Source organism: Symsagittifera roscoffensis, unplaced genomic scaffold, assembly GCF_963678635.1.
Source record: "Symsagittifera roscoffensis unplaced genomic scaffold, txSymRosc1.1 SCAFFOLD_60, whole genome shotgun sequence".
NCBI classification, from domain to species: Eukaryota; Metazoa; Xenacoelomorpha; order Acoela; family Convolutidae; genus Symsagittifera; species Symsagittifera roscoffensis.
This window is the reverse complement of record NW_026971105.1, coordinates 144,306-164,069: the sequence shown is the minus strand read 5'-3', so window position 1 is coordinate 164,069 and position 19,764 is coordinate 144,306.

The window sequence follows — 19,764 nt, the reverse complement described above, 5'->3', positions numbered from 1 at the left end:
AACCTTGTTCCCTATAGTTGTCAAATCAGCCTTCAGCCAAAGCATGACTGATTTGTCAAAAAAACATGTTAATTTTTTAGGCGTAGAAATAACAATTATCACTGAATTCGATTTTTGTCACACGATTACCAATAAAATGTTGATTCTTGCTTAGAAAACGAGTGTTTCAAAAAGTTTTTTAGGTATTCTACTCATCTCGTAGCTGTTCACTATTCTTCAATTTTGTTTCAAATCAGCAACAGAATCACTAATTTTCCTAGTTTTCAATGTGAAAAACTTTTCTTCGGAGGCTGAGGGTAGTTTTAACGTGCTTCTTGTTTGTGTGGAAATTAAAATCCTGCTGACTGTTAGTACAATAACTGCAACCTAGACAAACAATACTCCTCAAACACATGTTTTGCGATGTCATGCTGAATTCGTTCAAACAAACGTCTTATATCAGTCCTCGGAAATCATTTTTTTTGTTCTTGTTGATTGACAGCATCTATAAATGTTGGAATTTATTTTATACCAGAGCTAAATTTTAAAAATTGCTACAATAGAAAACGGAGGATTTCAAATATACCAAAACATTATTGTTTTATTGATGCTTCCAATGAATAGTACCTAAAAACGAATTTAAATAGTTAAACAAAGTTTAGAGCGACTGCTTTCAACGTACAAGATATTCAGATTGAAATTGAATTTGCTCGTCGTTGCTTAAATAAAACCAACCAACTAAAAACCAAAAATTTTTTGACGTATTTTTTGATAAATTGCAATCAATATTTAAAAAACTTGAAAAAAACGTGAACTTTTTCGATTTACTCTGCAAGAAAAAGAGTAAATTTAAATGTGTTTTCCGTTTGTGGATTTTCACTTCTGATGAAATGCACACGACATTCAAAGAAATCTTTTTTAATCCTGACAATATGAAATTGAGCAAAAATTCGTACGGTAATCATTCACAGAACCTTGTTTTTTTTTCTACCCAAGACCTTATCCTCTCGAAACTACCCAGCAAATCAAAGTTTTTTCCATTTCTTTAAACTTTTAAAAATTTCGAAATTTTGTTCGATTAGGTTCGACTTAGGATTTCTAAAAAAATTTTCTGAAAATTTATCGAATTTATCTTTTCGTGCTAATCTACAAAAAGTTAGAGATCTCGACTATCTTCCAGCAGTTTCTCATTAATCGAATACAAAAAAAATTGAATGACCAGACAGAAAAATTGCAGAACTACTTCCTGTTTCACTTTACTATCTTTTGTTTTTTATATCTGCAATTTTTCTTCTTTTTACAGCAAACAATTTGAGATCACTCCTTTTTAAAAATTTTCTGTGAAGATTTTTTTATCTGGAAGAAATAAGTATGTATAATTGGATAAGATAATTCCAAACAAAAACATAAGCAAACGTTTTTGTGACTGACATTGAGAGACTTTTTAAAATTCCTGAATTGGAAATTTACTTCTGATTAGATACCACTTTTTGAGTAAGAAAATTTCCTCAAAGCAAGCTGAAATTGGATTGGAAACGGCTACAGTCCCTATATGTTCTGGGACAATCTGTCCTGATTGGTTAAATATACGCATTTAGTTTAAAAGTTCCCCTCACTCTTAACCAAAAGTCTTTTCAATTTCAACTTAAGTACTTTCAACTGTCTCCACTATCAGCTCTAAATCATTCAAATTAATTGTTCCCTTTCATACCTTTTCATTATTTCCACTTGTTGCATTAAATGATTTTCTCCATACAGAATTACAAACTTACGTATTCAGTCGAAATTTCACCAGAAATGATGACAGCAAGGTGCTCGAGTCATCCTCTGCTCGAGTCATCTTCATTGGCTCAAACGGTTGTCCCATTTTAAGGCTGGCACATGGTTGCAATCATGTTAGGAGTTTTAACCGAAATCATATTCATCGAATTCCAACCAAATAGAATTCATAACAATGAGGATGAAGTCAAAGATTGCCGAACACGTTCACGTTGACTATCTCATGTTTTCATACTCTAGATGTGTGGCCAAATTTTTGAACAATTTCCTTTTTCCCTGGGAAGAAGAAGGATCTGCCGACAATCCAATTTTAATCAAAGAGGATTAGGGCTTCTCTGAACCAAAGACACCAGTGAGGAAACTACCAGATGAACCACTGACATTCTACCAGATGAACCACTGAGGTCTCAATCTTTGCAAAAGATTGAGAACTCAGCTGCTTCATAAGCAATTTGGTAGTTGCTTTGTGCTTTGTATTATACTTTCCTCTGCTATATATTTATATACGCATATATATATATATAATTATGCGTATAACATGCGTATATAAATGTGCGTATATATATAATATGCGTATATAAATAAATATAAATAAATATGTAATAAGTTATGGATTTATAAATTTTCAAGTTCTATATTTTATTTGATATGAACAAACAAATCGAAGAAGCCTAGGAGATAGGGACTTTCATAGAGAAAAACGTTTGAAAATTTTTCACACTGGTTGAAAAATTAAGACCCTTCAGGCTTTTCAAAAAAATTTTGCACAAATAGGGAAAAACTGAAAAAATTTGGCATCTCGTATGAATTTCATACCACATTCTTACACAAACGATAAAAAACCTATTTTTTGGATTCATAATTGAAAAAATCATTACAGTTTTTGCATCTCGTAAATCTTTTGCTGTTTTAGCACACAATTTAGCACAATATAAAAAAAACTGTAACAAAATTTTCTCGTACTGTTAATAAATGAATTTCATGAATTTCTTTGCACTAAACTTGATCATAAGATAAAAAAATTTTACGTGAAAGTTTTTACATGTTTTTTGATAAAAAAACAAGTACTTAATAACAGAAAAAGTACTCAAAGCTATCCATATTCAAATCTTTTATAAAAAAGTTCAACAAATTTTAAAATTAAAATTTAATAACTTGCAAATTCATAAAAAATAGAGTTTAGGTTTTCCCATTTTTCTAAAAAACCACAGATAACTTGCAAAGTACTTTTGCTTACATAATAGTAAATCATTACACTTTTTGCATCTTACAAAATTTTTCAATAATTTTAACACACATGTTGGGACAGTCAAAACAAACGCTCCTCCAAAAACCAATGCTTCGTTTTTTGGCATTTTAAAAAATTGTAACACGTTTTTCTTGTACTGTTAGTAATTAATTTTTACATTTTTTGTTTCGTATTTCATCATCTAGTAAGTCGATTCTCACCAGTATAATGCTTAAAAACATCAGCAAAACAAGGCATCAAAACAGCGAATAGCCATCCTTATCGAAAATTTCCATGCATATATTCAACAAATTGTGCGTTTTTTTTTGAAATTTCATGATGAAAGAAAAAGATAGGTTTTTTGTTTGAAGTCTGAAAAGTAACAGAAAACTTGCGCATCAAGAAAATAGACCTAAATATTTGCACGCCTTTTTAAAGCTTCAAAACAAATTTTGCAACTTGTAACTAAACTTTGGTTGTTTTCTTGCAATTTTGTTGAAAGCATCAGATCAGTTTTTGCTTCTTGAAAATTTTGGCGGTAAATTTTTCTTAACGTGTAGAAAAATACTTAGTTTTATATGTTGAAAAATATTAAGGCTAGAAAAAAACTAAATATGACGAAAATCTCACTAGCAAAAACACATTTATCAAAAAAAACTGACATGCTCACTAATTACAGAGAAATGAAAATTTGTGGAAAGCAAAAAAATTTCAACAAATCAGACTCATACAGTAAGTTTTGAATTTTTCGAATCCTAAACAAGAATATGGGAAGACGTAACCTTCTAGACAGAGCTTGGATGATGTCTTTTTTTGGCAGTAGGAGTTTCTATGCAACACTGGATACCTTTTCGGTATTTTAGAGTTAAATTGTATTCGACTGCTCGGATCAATTGATTGAATACTTCACCTCTTCAAAAAAAATTGAAAAAATCTGTAAATGCATTTTTCCGTTGAGCAGAACGATGATGATTGGTGACTCATCCAGTTGTCTTGAGTATAAAAGGAATTTTCATTAAAAAAATTTCTGAGACAGACTAAAAAGATTTTGCATGGTAATGCGAATGAAAGTTGGGATGTGCTTGACACATAACTGATACCTTCACCAATTTTTTTGTTGAAAAATACTTTTAAGACTTTTAAGTTCAATCAAATGATTCTATAGCAGCACATACGCAATATCCGTTTTTTATTTACCAACTATTCAATGATCCCAATAAAGAACAAAATTAAAAATTTAACTGAACATGGAGTCATCTACAATTTCAATTCTCGCTCACTCTCTAAACACCATCATTTAAAAATATTTTCCATTGACCGGTTAGCTCGGAGTAACTAATCAGTATTGTTCCCAAATTTATTGACTTCGCTTACATCAAAAAATTTGGGAGATTTTCTTGGTCGCAAAAATTCTGCTCTGGAAAAATTGATTTTGAGATTTGCTTATACCTGCTGAAAAAAAAGAATCTGAACAAATCAAAAAGCCCAGCAAGTTATCAGCAGTGAAAAAATGAGAGTAAAGAAAATATCAGCAATCAATCTAAATTGGACCTGTTCCGACAAAGGCTCAATTATGGAGCGGGAACTTGCAAATTGCAATTAGGTGATGACAAGCAGATACATTCAACAGATTCGTTTCATTGTTGACGAATGTGCTGCAGGAAAAAAAACACTTCAGAAATTGAGTGAAATTCTCAAAGTTTTTTTCTTTGAATAGGCGAGATGTTTCATCTAATACAAAAAGGAAAACTTGTTTTCTTTGTACGGGTTTTGTTTTAAACCAAGACATAAATTTGAAAAAATGAGCCAAAAAATCCAATAGTAGATACGGAAATTTCTGCATAGATTGTTTTTTTGCAAACTCAAAAATCATTAAACTTCGTGCAATCTAAATGAGTCTGCTGTATCGGTAAATTCGACTTCACATAAAAGTCCCTGTTATTTGATGTTGCACCAAGTCTTCCTACTTGGTAACTTCTTGATGACGTATTTGGAAAAATATTTTACATAATTTTAACACACATGTTAAAACAGTCAAAAAAATTCGCACTAATTATTCAAAAACCATTCTTTTGTTATTTTTTTTTGCATTTGAAAGAAAAATATCACAGTAATGTTACCAAATTAATTTTTCGAATTTGTTTATTTTATAATTGAGCATCAAGGAAATCAATTTGTACCTGTATATTCATGAATAACATCAGCCAAACCAGGTATGAAAATGAGGCATACCACTCGAAGCAATCATTTTTTAGAATAAAATTTTGCGTTTCTTTTTTGGATTTTCAAATGAAAGAAAAGTTAGGTTTTTGCTTTCGTAGTCTAAAAAACCACAAAAAACTTGCGTTTAGCAAAAACTGTTTCCAAACATTTTTAAATGATTTCAAAACAAAGCTTACACTTTAAAAATTGTTCTTTGTTGTAATTATGTTTGCAAATCAGTTTTTGCATCTTGTTAAAATTGAGGTAATGAACGCATTTATTAAAAGAAAAACTGACAGGCTCACTACTTACAGAAAAATAACCATCAATGAAAAAAGAAAATTTCATCAAATCAGATTTATTTTTTGGGTTTTAAGCGTTTCGAATCCTAAAAAAGAATATAGTTTGACGCAAGCTTCTCGAATCCTAAAGGAGAATATGGGTAGACGCAAGCTTCTAGTTAAAGCTTAGATGAATTATTAAGAAGTTTTTGCAGTTGGAATTTCATTGCAGCACAGGATAGTTTTTCTGGTGTCTTACATTTTAATGTTATTCAACTGCTCGGATCAATTGATTTAAAACTTCACCTATTCATAAAATACAGTTTGAAAAAATCTATTTTTGAACGAATTTTAAATACAGTCAACAAATTAGGCGTAGGATGCGCATACTCAGTAGAATTACTTGGAATCTTTAGACTCTATGTATTGGATTTGTTATTTGTTTAAAAATGAAGAATTAAGGTTTGTGAATTGTGAATCGAACTTTTGTACGTTGTGATCAAAAGTCAAAATTTCGTACTAGGTTAAGGGTCGTTCATCAGCTTTTATGAAAAGTCTTAAATTGTAGCATTCGCCCAGAATTACATAGCGACGGAAACTAAATCTGGGTCCTAAAACGTCTAAACACAACTTCAAATGCTTTTAACCGTCTCTACTAAAGCCAATTTATTGTGTGGTACATTGAAATCTGGTCTACAAAGTCGTAACTGCTTAAGGCTATTGGCCAGATTGCGCATAATAACTTAGTTACATGCAAAAAGAGTGACATCCCCAGACCACGAGGTCACTCCTAAAAACAGGACTTAATATCAAATTTGTATTGTTTCCATTCAGTAGAAAAAAATAATCATATCCATCGGAGATGGATCAACCCTTTCCCTCTTTTCCTAGCTTCTCAAATTTGGGAAAATGAATCAGATGTTAATTAAAATTAATCCAGGACCTTTTCGGAAGCTGAAAGTTGTCAAAATTGAGTTTTCAGTTTTTCCCAAAGACCATTTCGATTTTTGGATCCGGTCGAAGAGCGGTTTTGTTGTGGTATAGGTAGGGTAGTAAAATCCTTCCAATACCCTCCGATCATTACAATTCAGATAATCTCGGACGTAAATTCGATCTTCTTCTCATTTTTTCTTCATTGTCGAGAATCGCTGTTGTTGTTTTTTTTAAAGCAAAAATCGGTGTTTTGATTTTCGTGCTTTTTAAGTGACTGCAAAATTTCAAGGTCTAGACGTGTTTTTATGTTCGAACAAATTTTGAAAAAATACTTCGTCACTCTAAATTAACCCTTTAGTTTTTCTCTTTCCGTCTTTTGGAAGGAAGAGGGTTACATTTTGTGAAAATTCAACTATTGTTTTTTTCGGTAAGAAATCGGTGGTTTGTTTCTTTCAAAAGTTCCTGGACAAGTTAGGTTTTTCCTCCTGTCCAGATTAGGCGTAGGATGCGCATGCTCAGTAGAACTACTTGAAATCTTTAGACTCTATGTATTGAATTTTTTATTTGTTTAAAAATGAAGAATTAAGATTTGTGAATTGTGAATCGAACTTTTGTATGTTGTGATCAAAAGTCAAAATTTCGTACAAGGGGTAGGGTCGTTCATCAGCTTTTATGAAAAGTCTTAAGTTGTAGTATTCGTTCAGAAGTACATAGCGACGGAAACGAAAGCTAGGTCCTAAAACGTCTAAACACAACTTCAAATGCTTTTAACCGTCTCTACTAAAGCCAATTCATTGTGTGGTACATTGAAATCTGGTCTACAAAGTCGTAACTACTTAGGGCTATTGGCCAGATTGCGCAAAATAACTTAGTTAAATGCAAAAAGAGTGACATCCCGAGACCACGAGGTCACTCCTAAAAACAGGACTTAATATCAAATTTGTATTGTTTTTTTTTCAGTAGAAAAAAATCATCATATCCATCGGAGATGGATCAACCTTTTCCCTCTTTTCCTAGCTTCTCAAATTCTGGAAAATGAATCATATGTTAATTAAAATCAATTCAGGACCTTTTCAGAAGCTGAGAGTTGTCAAAATTGAGTTTTCAGTTTTTCCCAAAGACCATTTCGATTCTTGGATCCGGTCGAAGAGCGGTTTTGTTGTGGCATAGGTAGGGTACTAAAATCCTTCCAATACCCTCCGATCGTTACAATTTGTTACAATTCAGATAATCTCGGACGTAAATTTGATCTTCTTCTCATTTTTTCTTCATTGTTGAGAATCGCTGTTGTTGTTTTTTTTAAAGCAAAAATCGGTGTTTTGATTTTCGTGCTTTTTCAGTAACTGCAAAATTTCAAGTTCGTGACGTGTTTTTATGTTCAAACAAATTTTGAAAAAATACTTCGTCACTCTAAATTAACCCTTTCCTTTTTCTCTATCCGTCTTTTGGAAAGAAGAGAGTAACATTTTGTGAAATTTCAACTTTTGTTTTTTTTTCGTTAAGAAATCGGTGGTTTGTTTCTTTCGAAAAATTCCTGGACAAGTAAGGTTTTTCCTCCTGTTCAGATTAGGCGTAGGATGCGCATACTCAGTAGAATTACATGGAATCTTTAGACTCTACGTATTGGATTTCTTATTTGTTTAAAAAAGAAGAATTAAGGTTTGTGAATTGTGAATCGAACTTTTGTACGTTGTGATCAAAAGTGAAAATTTCAAACTAGGTTAAGTGTCGTTCATCAGCTTTTATGAAAAATCTTAAGTTGTAGCATTCGCCCAGAAGTACATAGCGACGGAAACTAAAGCTAGGTCCTAAAACGTCTAAAAACGACTTCAAATGCTTTTAAGCGACGGAAACTAAAGCTAGGTCCTAAAACGTCTAAAAACGACTTCAAATGCTTTTAACCGTCTCTACTAAAGCCAATTCATTGTGTGGTACATTGAAATCTGGTCTACAAAGTCGTAACTACTTAAGGCTATTGGCCAGACTGCGCAAAATAACTTAGTTACATGCAAAAAGAGTGACATCCCCAGACCACGAGGTCACTCCTAAAAACAGGACTAAACATCAAATTTGTATTGTTTTTATTCAGTAGAAAAAAATCATCATGTCCATCAGAGATTGATCAACCCTTTCCCTCTTTTCCTAGCTTCTCAAAAATCTGGAAAATGAATCAGATGTTAATTAAAATCAATTCAGGACCTTTTCGGAAGCTGAAAGTTTTCAAAATTGAGTTTTCAGTTTTTCCCAAAGACCATTTCGATTCTTGGATCCGGTCGAAGAGCGGTTTTGTTGTGGTTTAGGTAGGGTAGTAAAAACCTTCCAATACCCTACAATCATTACATTTCGTTACAATTCAGATAATCTCGGACGTAAATTTGATCTTCTTCTCATTTTTTCTTCATTGTTGAGAATCGCTGTTGTTGTTTTTTTTTAAAGCAAAAATCGGTGTTTTGATTTTCGTGCTTTTTCAGTAACTGCAAAATTTCAAGTTCGTGACGTGTTTTTATGTTCGAACAAATTTTGAAAAATTATTTCGTCACTCTAAATTAACACTTTCCTTTTTCTCTATCTGTCTTTTGGAAGGAAGAGGGTTACATTTTAAGAAATTTCAACTATTGTTTTTTTTTCGGTGAGAAATCGTTGGTTTGTTTCTTTCAAAAGCTCCTGGACAAGTAAGGTTTTTCCTCCTGTCCAGATTAGGCGTAGGGTGCGCATACTCACTAGAATTAATTGGAATCTTTAGACTCTATGTATTGGATTTCTTATTTGTTTAAAAATGAAGAATTAAGGTTTGTGAATTGAGAATCGAACTTTTGTACGTTGTGATCAAAAGTCAAATTTTTGTACTAGGTTAAGGGTCGTTCATCAGCTTTTATGAAAAGTCTTAAGTTGTAGCATTCGCCCAGAAGTCCATAGCGACGGAAACTAAAGCTAGGTCCTAAAACGCCTAAACACAACTTCAAATGCTTTTAACCGTCTCTACTAAAGCCAATTCATTGTGTGGTACATTGAAATCTGGTCTACAAAGTCGTAACTACTTAAGGCTATTGGCCAGATTGCGCAAAATAACTTTGTTACATGCAAAAAGAAAGACATCCCCAGACCACGAGTTCACTCCTAAAAACAGGACCTAATATCAAATTTGTATTGTTTTTATTCAGTAGAAAAAAGTCATCTTATCCATCGGAGATGGATCAAACCTTTCCCTCTCTTCCTAGCTTCTCAAATTCTGGAAAATGAATCAGATGTTAATTAAAATCAATTCAGGTCCTTTTCGGAAGCTGAAAGTTGTCAAAATTGAGTTTTCAGTTTTTCCCAAAGACCATTTCGATTCTTGGATCCGGTCGAAGAGCGGTTTTGTTGTGGCATAGGTAGGGTACTAAAATCCTTCCAATACCCTCCGATCGTTACAATTTGTTACAATTCAGATAATCTCGGACGTAAATTTGATCTTCTTCTCATTTTTTCTTCATTGTTGAGAATCGCTGTTGTTGTTTTTTTTAAAGCAAAAATCGGTGTTTTGATTTTCGTGCTTTTTCAGTAACTGCAAAATTTCAAGTTCGTGACGTGTTTTTATGTTCAAACAAATTTTGAAAAAATACTTCGTCACTCTAAATTAACCCTTTCCTTTTTCTCTATCCGTCTTTTGGAAGGAAGAGGGTTACATTTTAAGAAATTTCAACTATTGTTTTTTTTTCGGTGAGAAATCGTTGGTTTGTTTCTTTCAAAAGCTCCTGGACAAGTAAGGTTTTTCCTCCTGTCCAGATTAGGCGTAGGGTGCGCATACTCACTAGAATTAATTGGAATCTTTAGACTCTATGTATTGGATTTCTTATTTGTTTAAAAATGAAGAATTAAGGTTTGTGAATTGAGAATCGAACTTTTGTACGTTGTGATCAAAAGTCAAATTTTTGTACTAGGTTAAGGGTCGTTCATCAGCTTTTATGAAAAGTCTTAAGTTGTAGCATTCGCCCAGAAGTCCATAGCGACGGAAACTAAAGCTAGGTCCTAAAACGCCTAAACACAACTTCAAATGCTTTTAACCGTCTCTACTAAAGCCAATTCATTGTGTGGTACATTGAAATCTGGTCTACAAAGTCGTAACTACTTAAGGCTATTGGCCAGATTGCGCAAAATAACTTTGTTACATGCAAAAAGAAAGACATCCCCAGACCACGAGTTCACTCCTAAAAACAGGACCTAATATCAAATTTGTATTGTTTTTATTCAGTAGAAAAAAGTCATCTTATCCATCGGAGATGGATCAAACCTTTCCCTCTCTTCCTAGCTTCTCAAATTCTGGAAAATGAATCAGATGTTAATTAAAATCAATTCAGGTCCTTTTCGGAAGCTGAAAGTTGTCAAAATTGAGTTTTCAGTTTTTCCCAAAAACCATTTCGATTCTTGGATCCGGGCGGAGAGCGGTTTTGTTGTGCTGTGGCATAGGTAGGGTAGTAAAATCCTTCCAATATACTCCGATCATTACGAATCGTTACAATTCAGATAATCTTGGACGTAAATTCGATCTTCTTCTCATTTTTTCTTCATTGTCGAGAATCGCTGTTGTTGTTTTTTTTAAAGCAAAATTCGGTGTTTTGATTTTCGTGCTTTTTCAGTGACTGCAAAATTTCAAGGTCGAGAAGTGTTTTTATGTTCGAACAAATTTTGAAAAAATACTTCGTCACTCTAAATTAACCCTTTACTTTTTCTCTATCCGTCTTTTGGAAGGAAGAGGGTTACATTTTGTGAAAATTTAACTATTGTTTTTTTCGGTAAGAAATCGGTGGTTTGTTTCTTTCAAAAGTTCCTGGACAAGTTAGGTTTTTCCTCCTGTCCGGATTAGGCGTAGGATGCGCATGCTCAGTAGAACTACTTGAAATCTTTAGACTCTATGTATTGAATTTTTTATTTGTTTAAAAATGGAGAATTAAGATTTGTGAATTGTGAATCGAACTTTTGTATGTTGTGATCAAAAGTCAAAATTTTGTACAAGGGGTAGGGTCGTTCATCAGCTTTTATGAAAAGTCTTAAGTTGTAGTATTCGTTCAGAAGTATATAGCGACGGAAACTAAAGCTAGGTCCTAAAACGTCTAAACACAACTTCAAATGCTTTTAACCGTCCCTACTAAAGCCAATTCATTGTGTGGTACATTGAAATCTGGTCTAAAAAGTCGTAACTACTTAAGGCTATTGGCCAGACTTCGCAAAATAACTTAGTTACATGCAAAAAGAGTGACATCCCCAGACCACGAGGTCACTCCTAAAAACAGGACTTAATATCAAATTTGTATTGTTTTTATTCAGTAGAAAAAAATCATCATGTCCATCGGAGATGGATCAACCCTTTCCCTCTTTTCCTAGCTTCTCAAAATCTGGAAAATGAATTAGATGTTAATTAAAATCAATTCAGGACCTTTTCGGAAGCTGAAAGTTTTCAAAATTGAGTTTTCAGTTTTTCCCAACGACCATTTCGATTCTTGGATCCGGTTGAAGAGCGGTTTTGTTGTGGTATAGGTAGGGTAGTAAAATCCTTCTAATACCCTACGATCGTTACAATTCGTTACAATTCAGATAACCTCGGACGTAAATTCGATCTTCTTCTCATTTTTTCTTCATTATCGAGAATCGCTGTTGTTGATTTTTTAAAGCAAAAATCGGTGTTTTGATTTTCGTGCTTTTTCAGTAACTGCAAAATTTCAAGGTCGAGACGTGTTTTTATGTTCGAACAAATTTTGAAAAAATACTTCGTCACTCTAAATTAACCCTTTACTTTTTCTCTATCCGTCTTTTGGAAGGAAGAGGGTTACATTTTGTGAAACTTCAACTATTGTTTTTTTTCGGTAAGAAATCGGTGGTTTGTTTCTTTCAAAAGTTCCTGGACAAGTAAGGTTTTTCCTCCTGCCCAGATTAGGCGTAGGATGCGCATACTCACTAGAATTACTTGGAATCTTTAGACTCTATGTATTGGATTCCTTATTTGTTTAAAAATGAAGAATTAAGGTTTGTGAATTGTGAATCGAACTTTTGTACGTTGTGATCAAAAGTCAAATTTTTGTACTAGGTTAAGGGTCGTTCATCAGCTTTTATGAAAAGTCTTAAGTTGTAGCATTCGCCCAGAAGTACATAGCGACGGAAACTAAAGCTAGGTCCTAAAATGTCTAAACACAACTTCAAATGCTTTTAACCGTCTCTTCTAAAGCCAATTCATTGTGTGGTACATTAAAATCTGGTCTAAAAAGTCGTAACTACTTAAGGCTCTTGGCCAGATTGCGCAAAATAACTTAGTTACCTGCAAAAAGATGCAAAAAGAGTGACATCCCAGACCACGAGGTCACTCCTAAAAACAGGACTTATTGTCAAATTTGTATTGTTTTTATTCAGTAGAAAAAAATCATCATATCCATTGGATATGGATCAGCCCTTTCCCCCTTGTCCTAGCTTCTCAAATTCTGGAAAATGAATCAGATGTTATTTAAAATCAATTCAGGACCTTTTCGGAAGCTGAAAGTTGTTAAAATTGAGTTTTCAGTTTTTCCCAAAGACCATTTCGATTCTTGGATCCGGTCGAACAGCGGTTTTGTTGTGGCATAGGTAGGGTAGTAAAATCCTTACAATACCCTCCGATCGTTACAATTCGTTACAATTCAGATAACCTCGGACGTAAATTTTAACTTCTTCTCATTTTTTCTTCATTATCGAGAATCGCTGTTGTTGTTTTTAAAGCAAAAATCGGTGTTTTGATTTTCGTGCTTTTTCAGTAACTGCAAAATTTCAAGGTCGAGACGTGTTTTTATGTTCGAACAAATTTTGAAAAAATACTTCGTCACTCTAAATTAACCCTTTACTTTTTCTCTATCCGTCTTTTGGAAGGAAGAGGGTTACATTTTGTGAAACTTCAACTATTGTTTTTTTTCGGTAAGAAATCGGTGGTTTGTTTCTTTCAAAAGTTCCTGGACAAGTAAGGTTTTTCCTCTTGTCCAGATTAGGCGTAGGATGTGCATACTCAGTAGAATTACTTGGAATCTTTAGACTCTATGTATTGGATTTCTTATTTGTTTAAAAATGAAGAATTGAGGTTTGTGAATTGTGAATCGAACTTTTGATCGTTGTGATCAAAAGTCAAAACTTCGTACAAGGGGTAGGGTTGTTCATCAGCTTTTATGAAAAGTCTTAAGTTGTAGCATTCGCCCAGAAGTACATAGCGACGGAAACTAAAGCTAGGTCCTAAAACGTCTAAACACAACTTCAAATGCTTTTAACCGTCTCTACTAAAGCCAATTCATTGTGTGGTACATTGAAATCTGGTCTACAAAGTCGTAACTACTTAAGGCTATGGGCCAGATTGCGCAAAATAACTTAGTTACATGCAAAAGGAGTGACATCCCAGAACACGAGGTCACTCCTAAAAACAGGACTTAATATCAAATTTGTATTGTTTTTATTCAGTAGAAAAAAATCATCATATCCATCGGAGATGGATCAACCCTTTCCCTCTTTTCCTAGCTTCTCAAATTCTGGAAAATGAATCAGATGTTAATTAAAATCGATTCAGGACCTTTTCGGAAGCTGAAAGTTGTCAAAATTGAGTTTTCAGTTTTTCCCGAAGACCATTTCGATTCTTGGATCCGGTCGAAGAGCGGTTTTGTTGTGGCATAGGTAGGGTAGTAAAATCCTTCCAATACCCTCCGATCGTTACAATTCGTTACAATTCAGAAAACCTCGGACGTAAATTCGATCTTCTTCTCATTTTTTCTTCATTATCGAGAATCGCTGTTGTTGTTTTTTTAAAGCAAAAATCGATGTTTTGATTTTCGTGCTTTTTCAGTAACTGCAAAATTTCAAGATCGTGACCTGTTTTTATGTTCGAACAAATTTTGAAAAAATAATTCGTCACTCTAAATTAACCGTTTCCATTTTCTCTATCCGTCTTTTGGAAAGAAGAGAGTTACATTTTGTGAATTTTCAACTTTTGTTTCTTTTTCGGTAAGAAATCGGCGTTTGTTTTTTTCAAAAGTTACTTGACAAGTAAGGTTTTTCCGCCTGTCCAGATTAGGCGTAGGATGCGTATACTCAGTAGAATTACTTGGAATCATTAGACTCTATGTATTGGATTTCTTATTTGTTTAAAAATGAAGAATTAAGGTTTGTGAATAGTGAATCGAACTTTTGTACGTTGTGATCAAAAGTCAAAATTTTGTACTAGGTTAAGGGTCGTTCATCAGCTTTTATGAAAAGTCTTAAGTTGTAGCATTCGCCCAGAAGTACATAGCGACGGAAACTAAAGCTAGGTCCTAAAACGTTTAAACACAACTTCAAATGCTTTTAACCGTCTCTAATAAAGCCAATTCATTGTGTGGTACATTGAAATCTGGTCTACAAAGTCGTAACTACTTAAGGCTATTGGCCAGATTGCGCAAAATAATTTAGTTACATGCAATAAGAAAGACATCGTCCGGCCCACGAGGTCACTCCTAAAAACAGGACTTAATATCAAATTTGTATTGTTTTTATTCAGTAGAAAAAAATCATCATATCCATCGGAGATGGATCAACCCTTTTCCTCTTTTCCTAGCTTCTCAAATTCTGGAAGATGAATCAGATGTTAATTAAAATCAATTCAGGACCTTTTCGGAAGCTGAAAGTTGTCAAAATTGAACTTTCAGTTTTTCCCAAAGACCATTTCGATTCTTGGATCCGGTCGAAGAGCGGTTTTGTTGTGGTATAGGTAGGGTAGTAAAATCCTTCCAATACCCTCCGATCATTACAATTTGTTACAATTCAGATAATCTCGGACGTCAATTCGATCTTCTTCTCATTTTTTCTTCATTGTCGAGAATCGCCTTTGTTGTTTTTTTAAAGCAAAAATCGGTTTTTTTTTCGTGCTTTTTCAGTAACTGCAAAATTTCAAGTTCGTGACGTGTTTTTTTATGTTCGAACAAATTTTGAAAAAATACTTCGTCACTCTAAATTAACACTTTCCTTTTTCTCTATCCGTCTTTTGGAAGGAAGAGGGTTACATTTTGTGAAATTTCAACTATTGTTTTTTTTCGGTAAGAAATCGGTGGTTTGTTTCTTTCAAAAGTTCCTGGACAAGTAAGGTTTATCCTCCTGTCCAGATTAGGCGTAGGATGCGCATACTCAGTAGAATTTCTTTGAGTCTTTGGACTCTATGTGTTGGATTTCTTATTTGTTTAAAAATGAAGAATTAAGGTTTGTGAATTGTGAATCGAACTTTTGTACGTTGTGATCAAAAGTCAAAATTTCGTACTAGGTTAAGGGTCGTTCATCAGCTTTTCTGAAAAGTCTTAAGTTGTAGCATTCGCCCAGAAATACATAGCGACGGAAACTAAAGCTAGGTCCTAAAACGTCCAAACACAACTTCAAATGCTTTTAACCGTCTCTACTAAAGCCAATTCATTGTGTGGTACATTGAAATCTGGTCTACAAAGTCGTAACTACTAAAGCAATTGGCCAGACTGCGCAAAATAACTTAGTTACATGCAAAAAGATTGACATCCCCAGACCACGAGGTCACTTCTAAAAACAGGACTTAATATCAAATTTGTATTGTTTCTATTCAGTAGAAAAAAATCATCATATCCATCGGAGATGGATCAACCATTTCCCTCTTTTCCTAGCTTCTCAAATTCTGGAAAATGAATCAGATGTTAATTAAAATCAATTCAGGACCTTTTCGGAAGCTGAAAGTTGTCAAAATTGAGTTTTCAGTTTTTCCCAAAGAACATTTCGATTTCGATTCTTGGATCCGGTCGAAGAGCGGTTTTGTTGTGGTATAGGTAGGGTAGTAAAATCCTTCCAATACCCTACGATCGTTACAATTGGTTACAATTCAGATAATCTCGGACGTAATTTCGATCTTCTTCTCATTTTTTCTTCATTGTCGAGAATCGCTGTTGTTGTTTTTTTAAAGCAAAAATCGGTGTACTGATTTTCGTGCTTTTTCAGTAACTGCAAAATTTCAAGGTCGTGAAGTGTTTTTATGTTCGAATAAATTTGAAAAAATACTTCGTCACTCTAAATTAACCTTTTCCTTTTTCTCTATTTGTCTTTTAACACCGTTATTTCTTCGAAACTATCAATTTTCTCTAACTGCTGCTGCCAACAAAAATTCGTTGATGCCATGCATTTTGTCCGCCATTCTGGTCGAATGTCACATAATTCCCCAACAGCCCGGTCAACGACCTCACTGAACTTCGAGAAATTCAGCGAAATGGTATAGTGTCATCGAAAAGAATACATGAAATGCATGAAAAGAACTTTTACCAGCATGACATTGGCTCACTGCAAGCTACAAATGTCATCATACTGTTTTCATTCATACCTCCTAACTGTCTCCATTGTTCTACACCCTGAGTTTATGACTTACGATTAAAAATATTTTCTGACTTTTGGTGCCATTAGCTCGATTTAAAAATTCTTCTCCTTGGTTTAAAAGGTGTTGGGACGCAGAACATTCCTGTCAACATTCCTGCCAAAAACTAAAACTATCTTACCATGCTTTCCCCCTTCGGAAATTTATTTGTTACGGCTCCTGAATAATATAATAAAGAAATTTGGTGGTTTAAAGAAGCAATGAAATAAAGTCCTCCTTCAATAGATTACTCGGGTTTTTCATGTCACCACAAAGTGAACAGTCATCTTAGTAGATTATAAGCATTCATGAAGACTGGAAAATCTGAACTTACTTCTCACTCAAGCCTCTCTAAAAAATAGTAAGTGTCTCTAAAAACACTGACTAAAATCACTATGCAAATCTATAAATGCAACAAATCTTAAAATCAAAATTAAAAAAGTATTTCTTTCGGTCAGTTTCATTTTCAAGCTTAGTTGCTTGGTTTCTTACTTGACTTTTTCGCGCACAAAAACAATTCTGAGTTTTAAATTCCCCTTTTTTGTTACTTCTTCGTTCTTTCCTATCTTATTGTTTTCGTCGTTTAGATGATCTATAATTTCTAAATTCTTCTGATTTTTCTCCTTTTCGCATTCTGTCATTCGGCTTTTTGTCACGGCTCCCTCTCTTCTTCATGTGTCATCGACTCCGCACTCTCTCTTTCAGTGTCTTGCAACATATCGGTGGCCATTCTGTCGCATCCAACACATCTACTCTTCTACACTTTAATTGCAGCAACGTAGAGGGGCCATCATTTCATATTCATTTTCAGTTTCCATATTCATGCAGAAGCTGTTGTTGAGGCTCAGCGTCAAATTCATTTCGAGATCTTACTTTAATATTTCTTCCTTCTCTACCGTCACAATCATTCATTTTCGATGTCCTCTTCACTGCGGTGTTCACAGCATTCCGATACGTCCCAAAAACCCGTTTGAAACATTCTGACCCAACGTCCATCTGATACGAACTGCACATTCTGCTGTGCTTCGACATTTGCTTTTTGGCATACTCGGACAACCATACAGTCATGTTGGCTATGAATCATGGCATCAGTCGTCTTCCGGCCCATATTTTCTTCACTTTTATCGGAATATTCGAGACTTTGTACATTATCTCAAAAAGATCTAATCTCAAAAATATTTCAGACAATAAAGTTCCTCTAAATGTTCTTTGGTATGTGCTTCTTTTCGATTGTTCTCCTTAACATGAGCTTCCAGCCATTGAATTGCCATCATAACTACAAGTATCACACTCGTTATGGGCTACGATGAGTCTGGTAAACCCACGAAGAGCAGCCCTCCAGAGTCCCAGATCAACACCAGACTACTTCGCCCAGGATACTAACATGTTTGTAGCAAACAATGGCACGGAAATTCATCTTGTGTCAAGATGTCAAGAATCTTGTGTCTACTTTCATCATCACTCGGTGGAATTCATACTTCTTGTCTACCCAATTGTAATCCGTCGCTGTTGATGCTCTCTGCTTGCGTCTTTCAATATCACTTTCAATTTTTTCCTAGTATCGGTTTTAACTCGTCCTTGATTCTTCCTGGAACTGCGGCAAACACCTTACCAAGAAACTCGTAAGGTTTCTCCGACTTTCTCGCAAGTTTTACACATTTTGGCACGGAGAAGCCTTGATCTACGATCGTCCTCTTTACATCCACTGCTACGAAGTAAAATGGGTATTGGCTTTGGCACATCAGCGCCATCATCGAGCCTACTAGGTATATGGCTTCAGACGGTCTGCGATAAGTCTCACTCTGCCTGATGTTCGATTCCACTTCTACTACTTCTCTCCATTTTCCAATATGCTTCTGTTCAGTTTGTAACACTCCCGGAAACACTTCTAAACTGATGGCTGTGACCATCTCATGTTTCTATTCTAGATTCAATAGCGACTCGAAAGAACCAAAAATGCAGTAGAGTCCTAGTGCAGTCACTAGACTCAATTCAGTTCATCCATGGCAAACTGCAATTAATTCCGTTTCCGTTACTGCTTTTATCGCTATGTTTCCGAACAGTATCGTTAATTGCTTATGCTGTTTCGTGAGTGTCTTAACACAGTCGAGACCTCCATATAAATGACCTTCTAGTCCACATAATTTTGCAAGGCAGATACCACATTTGACAGAGTCTCCTGTTCGCCATCCAGGCAACTCCATCTTGTTCTCTCGGTTGCTCTTGGAAGCTGGTGTCATGATGTAGATGATGTGGGATCACGCAAATTCCAATCTGCGTTTATTTCTCTTTGCACATTCTGCGTCGCTCGTAATATCGAATCAGCATTTGGACACGGGCATCATGATGGTTTCCTTAACTCCAATGCCACTATCATGCTCGTCCTCAGTAACCCGTCTGAGAAACCCAATCCCAATTACACTCTGTTTTCAGATTTCGGTATGGAAGTTGCAGTCACCTTTTTTTCCAATAATAGTCCCAGTCTGACTTGCTGACTGGCAATGCTTCTTTTTGTTGGAATTCTTGACGACCAGGATCCTAGTTATAAATTTTTTTTCATAATCGGAGTAATAATCCTCATTGATAAAATGATTTTATGCCATTACAACAATTCCAGAAACAAAAGGGTATGACTTCTTTTTGATCGTTCCACCGAGTTCACTGGACTTCAGCAGTGTCCCTATTGATTATTTCGTGAGCCTAAGCTCCTTTTTCGAGAATCTTTGGGTTTTGTCAATCTTTCAGGTGTTCAAGTTCTACATGTTCTTTTGAACCGCGTTGGCTTGCTTTGATGAATGTCCAACAGTTTTTATAAGAGCAAGGTCTTTGTTAAATCTTTGCCTTCTCTCAGCTTTTTTGCGAAGGTATTCAACGCTGGAACCGACATTTGTTCCAACAGAACCGGGCGGAAGAGAGAGTGTCTCTCCGGTTCGCACACGCTTCTGCCGCTCCTTCAGAGATCATCGGGTCTCTCACACTCGTTATCAAGA